Consider the following 7,149-nt stretch of genomic DNA (forward strand, 5'->3'; position numbering starts at 1 on the left):
TCAAAGCACAAGACTGGCAAGCAGAAGTGCTGCCATTCTCTTCAGGCTTTAGCAAATGAACAAGTGGTATGGCTCCCTTGCTTCTCAGTTTCCCTTCTTTCAGAGTAACTGACAATATCAGCCTATCTTGTAGATAATTTATGAAGATTCAACATTTCCTTTTCATAGAGCAATTCTAAATCCTGGGCTGATGGATACTAACAAGCCCTCATATATGATAATACACAATTTTAAATCAGAAGACACTATGTGTGTTTCCAGAACTCTCATAGCAACATGATTCATTGAAATAGTTAATAAATTGCAAGCATTTTTTTTTTATTATTGCAAGTGTCTGAGGTATATTTTTTCAGTTACATAAAGTTATGCAGTGAAACAGTCAATAACTGTTACTGCATCCTCATTTTCAGTTTATGATAAGTCTGTAGAGGAATGCAAGGAATAGATATTCCTCATCATTAAAGACTTTGAGACTAATGAGTCTTAACTACTTTTCTCAGTATTCCCTCACTGCTATAATGGGCATTATCAAATGCCTTCCCAAGAGTGGGCCTTGCCTTTTAGATTATTCCTATTAGAGGAGAGTACAGATGTTTCCATATCAGGAAACTTACAGTTCATTGGGTGGGAAACAGCTGGCGAACCTGAACTGGCATCGCAGTATACATAGGAACTGGTGTTAAAAATGAAAATGGATAATCAGGGTCAAATTGCCCTAACCTTGGAGAATGAGTCATAACATATTGCTTCACTTCTCCGAAGTTATTTAGAAATGGGTGGGGGTGTCCAATATCAGAAGGAATCACACCTATAGCTTTTCAAAATTAAGGTATTTTTAAAAAAACGTCCTCAAAGCCATCTTTTTGCAATACCATTTTGCACCCTCACAGCTAAAACTCCACCCTTGCATGCTTAGCTTTCTGATGACCTTTAGAAATTTTTCACCACTGAGACAGAAAGCCCAGGAAGAGCTGGCTGAACCTGCACAAGTGCTGCCAACCACAATCCATTTATAAGGGTTTCCCTTCCTCTGCCCTTCTCTTACCTCCCATATTGAAACTGAGAAACAGTCTGACAAGCAGAGCTGCTGAGCCCATTTGTCCTCTTTGCTCCTCTTCCAGGCTTGGGGCAGGGGCAACAGGGAAGAGGGCTGGCAAGCAGGAGCTGCTGCACCTGAGGGCTGGCAAACTGGGGAGAGCTGCAAGAGGAACGTGATCATCTCCTTATTTGAAGGCATTCTTAGAATGAAGTATATAATTTGGTGAAATGTATCATTTATAAGAATTACTCTGACACCTGGGTTTTGGTGATGGTCCTAGACAATGCATTTTCACGTTTCCTTGAACTGTCTTGAGGATGCTAAAACACAGCTGTAGTACAGAAAAATACTAGTGGCAAAAGTTTCCATCCCTGAGAAGCACAGCAGAGGCACACCGCAAGCTCTTGGTTTGTGTTTGTTCCTCCTGTGACCTCAGAACAGTACATCCCATGTTGGATGAACTCCAGTAGAGCTGGGTACTGCAGCAGGGAGAGGGCAAAGCCAGCAAGGCAAGGTGGGTGGCAGATGATATGAAGACTCTTCCCTCTTTCTGCCAATGTCCTGGCAGTCTCGCCTTTCTCATCCCCTCCCCATGCTCCAAGGATGCTGGCTGTCATTCAGGGGACTGTTCAAGGCAGCAATGTATCTGATGAGGAGGACTTTTGTTGATGAGCAAGGTTATACTGCAATACTTTTATAGCTGTTTTACAGAGACTTGAAGGAGCCCATGGCATAAAGGGTGTGTCACACAACTAAGATAAAAAGAACAAGCCATAAATAAATAAATAAACAAATAAATAAATAACTAGAAAAAAGAAGCTAAGACGTTTGATTCTCTGTCTCCCTATGATCAGAAGTCCATTGGTACAAAGGGGTTCTTCAATTTATATTTAGCAGAAAAGACAAAGAATGGCTCATTATTTCTTTCTACTCTCTTATAACACAGAAGACATTTTTATTTCCTTACATAGACACAGGCACCTTTTATACCTAGACAATACCTGAAATTGAATTATACAAAGTGAATTATTCCCAAAATGGCAGGACAATTAATATGTGCAGCTAAGATAGCAAGAAAGAATGCTCTCCTTAGAAACCAGTGTTTTATCGTCAGCCACCTTTCTGCTGGGTGGCCTTAGGGCTCACTGAGGCTTGAAAGACAGTCTGCTGAGACAAGCATGTGACAATATCTCTACCAAAGAAAGCTCCCCCTCTTCAGATGTACATCAGGGTGATCCAGAAACAGCAGTTTCCTCTAGCCTACACCCTCTGTATTGTTAATATGGCCAAGAGTGATATAAGAATCACTTGACAACTTGGAGAGATTATTTCATTATTTATGCACAGCTACATCCAATAGGCATCAGTATTGCGTTTAGATACAGCCTTCTTATGGACAGCACCTTGAAGATGTACTTACTGCCTTTGATTTGTGATACAGATACTTAATTTGCAAAAAAACCCTACCTTTGCATATTCAATCTGTCTCACTGCACTCTTTGCATTGCCTTATCCTACTTGGCTGGATCAGTCTGTAGTTTGATCTCAGAGAAATACGTTTAGCAAGCTGGCAAAAATATTTGTGGTTCTCTGAAGTCCCCACTGGCTCCTGTGTAGTGCAACAAGACACAGTGGATATTCAATAGCCTATTGTCTGTAGTGGTTTTCCCCAGCTCTCACCTTCTGACACAAGAACTTCACCAGAAAAGACATCCCGTAGCGAATACGAATGTTTCCCTTGTTCTTGCTGCAGACTTGGAGTGTGATAATCCTCAGAGAAAATAAAGAATTTCCAGCAAACCCTATATTTTCCACCCAAAGCAGGCACAGCAATGGAAACAACTAAGAAATGGCATCTTCGCAATGAAAATGAACTCTCTGTCAAATCAGATGAATGAAGCAGAAGGTGCAAAGCCACTAGTAATATTGGATTGCTAGCTAATCCCAAGACATTTTGCTTATTACAACTGTAGCTCCGCTTGCTAGGAATGGGTCAGACTTCATACTCCAAGGTCAATACTCTTGGTTATTTATCACTCTGAGAATCGCTGAATTTCGAATATAAATACCAGTCTACAGGCAGGTATTTTTGATTAAGGCTATTGAAGTCAAAGGTCACTTGGGGAAACTGTATAAACACTGAACATACACGGACATGATTGATAATTCTACAGCATACACCTTATTTTCTACTGCACCATATTAAGGCTCTGTGTGGTAGAATCCATGGCCCAAATGTTCCCTAGTGGTCTGAGGCCTCTTATTCCTCCAAAAATGTCCATATGTTGTTAATTTTTAACTCTAACTGTAGAGGAAGGGCTGAAATATTTCAGTTTAAGATTTTTGTTATTAATTTTGTAAGCCCAAATTAGGCTGTCACTCACTCAAATCCATCTGGCAATTTGAATATTTACATTCATTACAGGAAGGAGTGATTACGATTTGTTCCAAATAACGGCTGTTCGAATTAACTCAGATCACAGATAAATGCAGATTTCCTCTACTTCACAGGCTTTAGGGGAGGTTTAAAGTACAAAGGCTGTTTTTGGCAATACTTCCTCTGCACTTAGCAAAGAAGGTGCAGTCCTCTAATGGGCAGATGTCACAAATACTTATTGAAAATTCAGCATCAACCAAAGGGTGTATCTACACTAGTGTTTAAGTTCAGATCAGGACAGCACTACGGGAGTTAACTTCTAGTAATGTTCACTTCACTGTGTGTTGAGTCGCACTGAGCACACACAACCTGGATTCTTTGCAAATTAAATCAAACTGCAAGATATTAGAGGAACCACTAATGGGAACTCAGTTCTCAACACTGATCTAGAAATAGTCTGGAGTGAAATCCCCTGAAAGGTGTATAGTGTGGACAACTGATCCACAGCATCAGCAATTTTTTTCTAAACATCACTTCTCATGATGCTGCACTATTTGGGAAGGCAATCATCTCAAATACTAGGTTACTGTCATTTGAAAAAGTTTTCACAGAAAAAGCACTAGATAAAGTTGGTAGCTGATGTGCTTACCCACTACTGTTTCTCCCTGCCATGAGCTCAAAGATAAATTCTAGCCACCGAAGTTATAGATGGAAGTTTTTATACTATCATAAAATGTATTAGAGAAACAAATCTGCACAATTACAGGGTTTCATAATATTTTCACTTATATTTTTCCCTTAAAGAACAGCTAGTACCTCAAACAGAACATAATATGAAGATTAATTCATTAGGCATGTTGTTTGAGTAAAGAACCAGTTCTTGTTTTCAGTATTGCTTGTTCTTAGTAATTTCCAAGAAGCAATAGCATATTCTGCCCTGATTCCCAAGACAGTAATTATTATGAATAATCTGAAGTATTCAGTGCGTGTGCTGCTCACTATCACATACATAGCCAGTGGCAGAGCAGAGGAATTTTGACTACAGCACTTCTTGACTGTTTTAATTATAAATGTTCTTTTATAAAACCACTGGCTAATGACAAAAAAATACCCCATGTCTTAAAACCTTTATTCAAATTATTCAGCAATTACTGGGGGAAAGCAGAGGACTGATCACATTCAGGCCCAAATCACTCTCTGCCCCATTAGTTTTCTTCTACCCTACCAAGTCATAGGAGTGTTGAGCAGGATTCACCTTTGTCTCTGCCAGCACTGCACTGTAACCCACCAGACGGTTGCTTTGGCTCCAGCCTTGCAGTGCTGAGTGCTTGACGAGTCCCGGCCTCTGCAGCACAGGCAGTGTAGCACCAGGTACGAAGCAAGGCGGGTGTAGCAAGAGAGTTCCTCCATTCTCCAAAAGGGGAAAAAAATGGATTTTTGCACCACAAAGTACTATTTACAGGGCTAGTGGAATTTATCAAAGGATTCCTCACCTGGAAAGTGCACGTAACCTGAACAAGCAACTCCCAGTTCAAAGGCACTGCTGTGTCACTATCAATTATCTGTGACACATCATCAGGACAGGCAAAAGCACTTGGGGTGCTAAAAGTGGCTAGGTTTTCTGTGGTCTCACATTATCTCTTTACAATGAATTAATATAAGAATAACTCAAACCAAGCAGGGTGCTATATCAGTAATTGGTCTGGATATACTCTTCTTTTTGAATAAGAATGTGATGGTCCAGGTTACAGGCAGGCCTCAGAAAAGAGATTGCAGCATCATAAGAAATGTTGTCCCCAAATTAGTATGATCTGTACTATGAGTTTTACATTCAAATATCTGGGCACAATTCCCTTAACACCTAGAACCCAGACTTGGCCCCATTAAACTCAAGAGGCAATTTAGCACAGATTCCAAGAAAAGTGTTACAGGACTGCTGACTGCTTTCTCTGTGTTGTTTCTCTCAGGATGCCTTCTTGTCCTGCAAAGAGCTTTAGCCACAGATTTAGCCACAGAAAGGCAAGTGGTTGCCTTGGAAAGCGTGTACATGGGGGAAGGTTTGCCTGTGCAATGCTAAGTATTGCTGTAGAAGCCAGTGATGACAGCAAACTACTGCAACCTTTTTTGCGCTGGGCTTGAAAAAGTTAACCTCACACTCCGATGGAGAGATAATTTGTGTTGCTTAAACAACTTCATCCTTCAGTGCTTCACTGCAGGGACTGAGACATGTGTTTCCATGGTGCAGAACAGCACTGAGCATCCCTCAGTGAAATCAGAAACAAACCCCTCTGCTCTCTGTTGGGTAAGTCCCACTATGCAGCTGCTGATCCATCAGAATATTGCCTCAGACCTTCAGAGATTACTCTGAAGGGGCATCTCTTTTCTGCTTTTTTCTGCAGAACAGTTGGTAATATACATGGGTTTAACACATAACTTAGAATAACTAATTATATTGTAATTAGTATAACTAATTATACTGATAGGGAAAGTGACAATGATGAAGAGATAAAACAGATGAAAAATGTTTATATTCATAGAAAACTTTCCTATTAACAAACATATGTCCCCAGAATCAAAGAAGGAAAATATAAGCTTCCTAGATAATAGTAAAGAACCTACCATCACCTATGTTTCCACAAGCTCCTAGCAACAGCTTCTACACTGCTTCCACAGGGACCAAACAGAAAAAGAAAACAGCCCCAAAGGGCCACTGAATCAATGTAACCCATTCTTGATGCTTCAGAAAAAGGAAATTAAAAACCAAATACCAATAGTCTGATCAAGTGAGCATGAGTAAACATTTTTTCTTCACCACAGCAAATGAGCAGTTGCTATCTTAAAAGGTGGAAGCTTATATCTTTGATCTGCTTCTCATAAAAGACATAAAAAAATTATTGCTTTGAATACTTTTAAACCTTATGAAGAGGATTTATTTGCTCTTGTATACTACCAAGATTATATATTGTATAGAACAAAGACTTTTTATCACTTTCAAAAGCTCTACATATTAACATAATTGATTTTATGTTCTATTATGCCTAATCATTATTTTATTAGGTGTAACTGGTTTAAATGGGTAGATATTTTCCTTCTAGTTTGAGCCCATATTAGCACAAAATAAACTTAAATAAGCAGCTTCCCAAACTGTAGCGGTATTATAGACCAGCAAATTCTGAAAAAGTAGACCCTAAAATAGACTCAAATTTTACAAAATATTAATAACCTCAGTGTTCATAATAGAGAAGGAGAAATTTTGGAATCTTGGCAGCTAATGGGTGTTTGAAATGCCAAATTTGACTTTTGTACTTTGACCCAACCTCCTATTTTAATATAAATGACAGAAACCTATTGACTCACCATGCTGAACCCAGGGAGTGGGGCCTCACCTGGAACTGTGAACACAACAGAATCATGAACACATGTAGATCTGCCCATGCTCCTCCTCAGATGCGGCACCAGAGAAAGGGTGAGGGACAGTCATCCTTAACAACACACAAGCTGGGAAGAAAATCCTGGTATGGTGGGAACTAGAAAAAAAAAAAAAACACATAAAGAATAGCAGAGAGATCACAGCTAGCACCTTTGAACAAATTCAGTCCCATTAAATGTGCCCTCTGACATTTAATTTTATAAGCATATCTCATGAGCTAAACAATGTGGGGGAAAAAAAAAAAGGAAAAGCGGTAAGAAAGTATTCACAGATTTGAAGTCCTGCCACCAAGCCTTGGCAACC

General features: G+C 39.6%; 1 long non-coding RNA gene across 3 annotated transcripts in view; it reads right to left on the reverse strand.

Annotated features, from left to right (window-relative positions):
- The window catches only part of LOC139828128 (uncharacterized), a 32,124-nt gene extending 25,191 nt beyond the window's left edge, over positions 1–6,933 (reverse strand). For 2 of the 3 annotated variants that reach the window (XR_011739418.1, XR_011739419.1), the window contains exon 1: positions 6,774–6,933. This is a non-coding gene — a long non-coding RNA (uncharacterized lncRNA). The remainder of the gene's footprint in view (positions 1–6,773) is intronic. The other variant, XR_011739420.1, reaches the window with a different exon arrangement.
- Between the last annotated feature and the right edge of the window lie 216 nt (positions 6,934–7,149).

The sequence above is a fragment of the Patagioenas fasciata genome, chromosome 5 (assembly GCF_037038585.1).
Source record: "Patagioenas fasciata isolate bPatFas1 chromosome 5, bPatFas1.hap1, whole genome shotgun sequence".
Lineage (NCBI taxonomy): Eukaryota > Metazoa > Chordata > Aves > Columbiformes > Columbidae > Patagioenas > Patagioenas fasciata.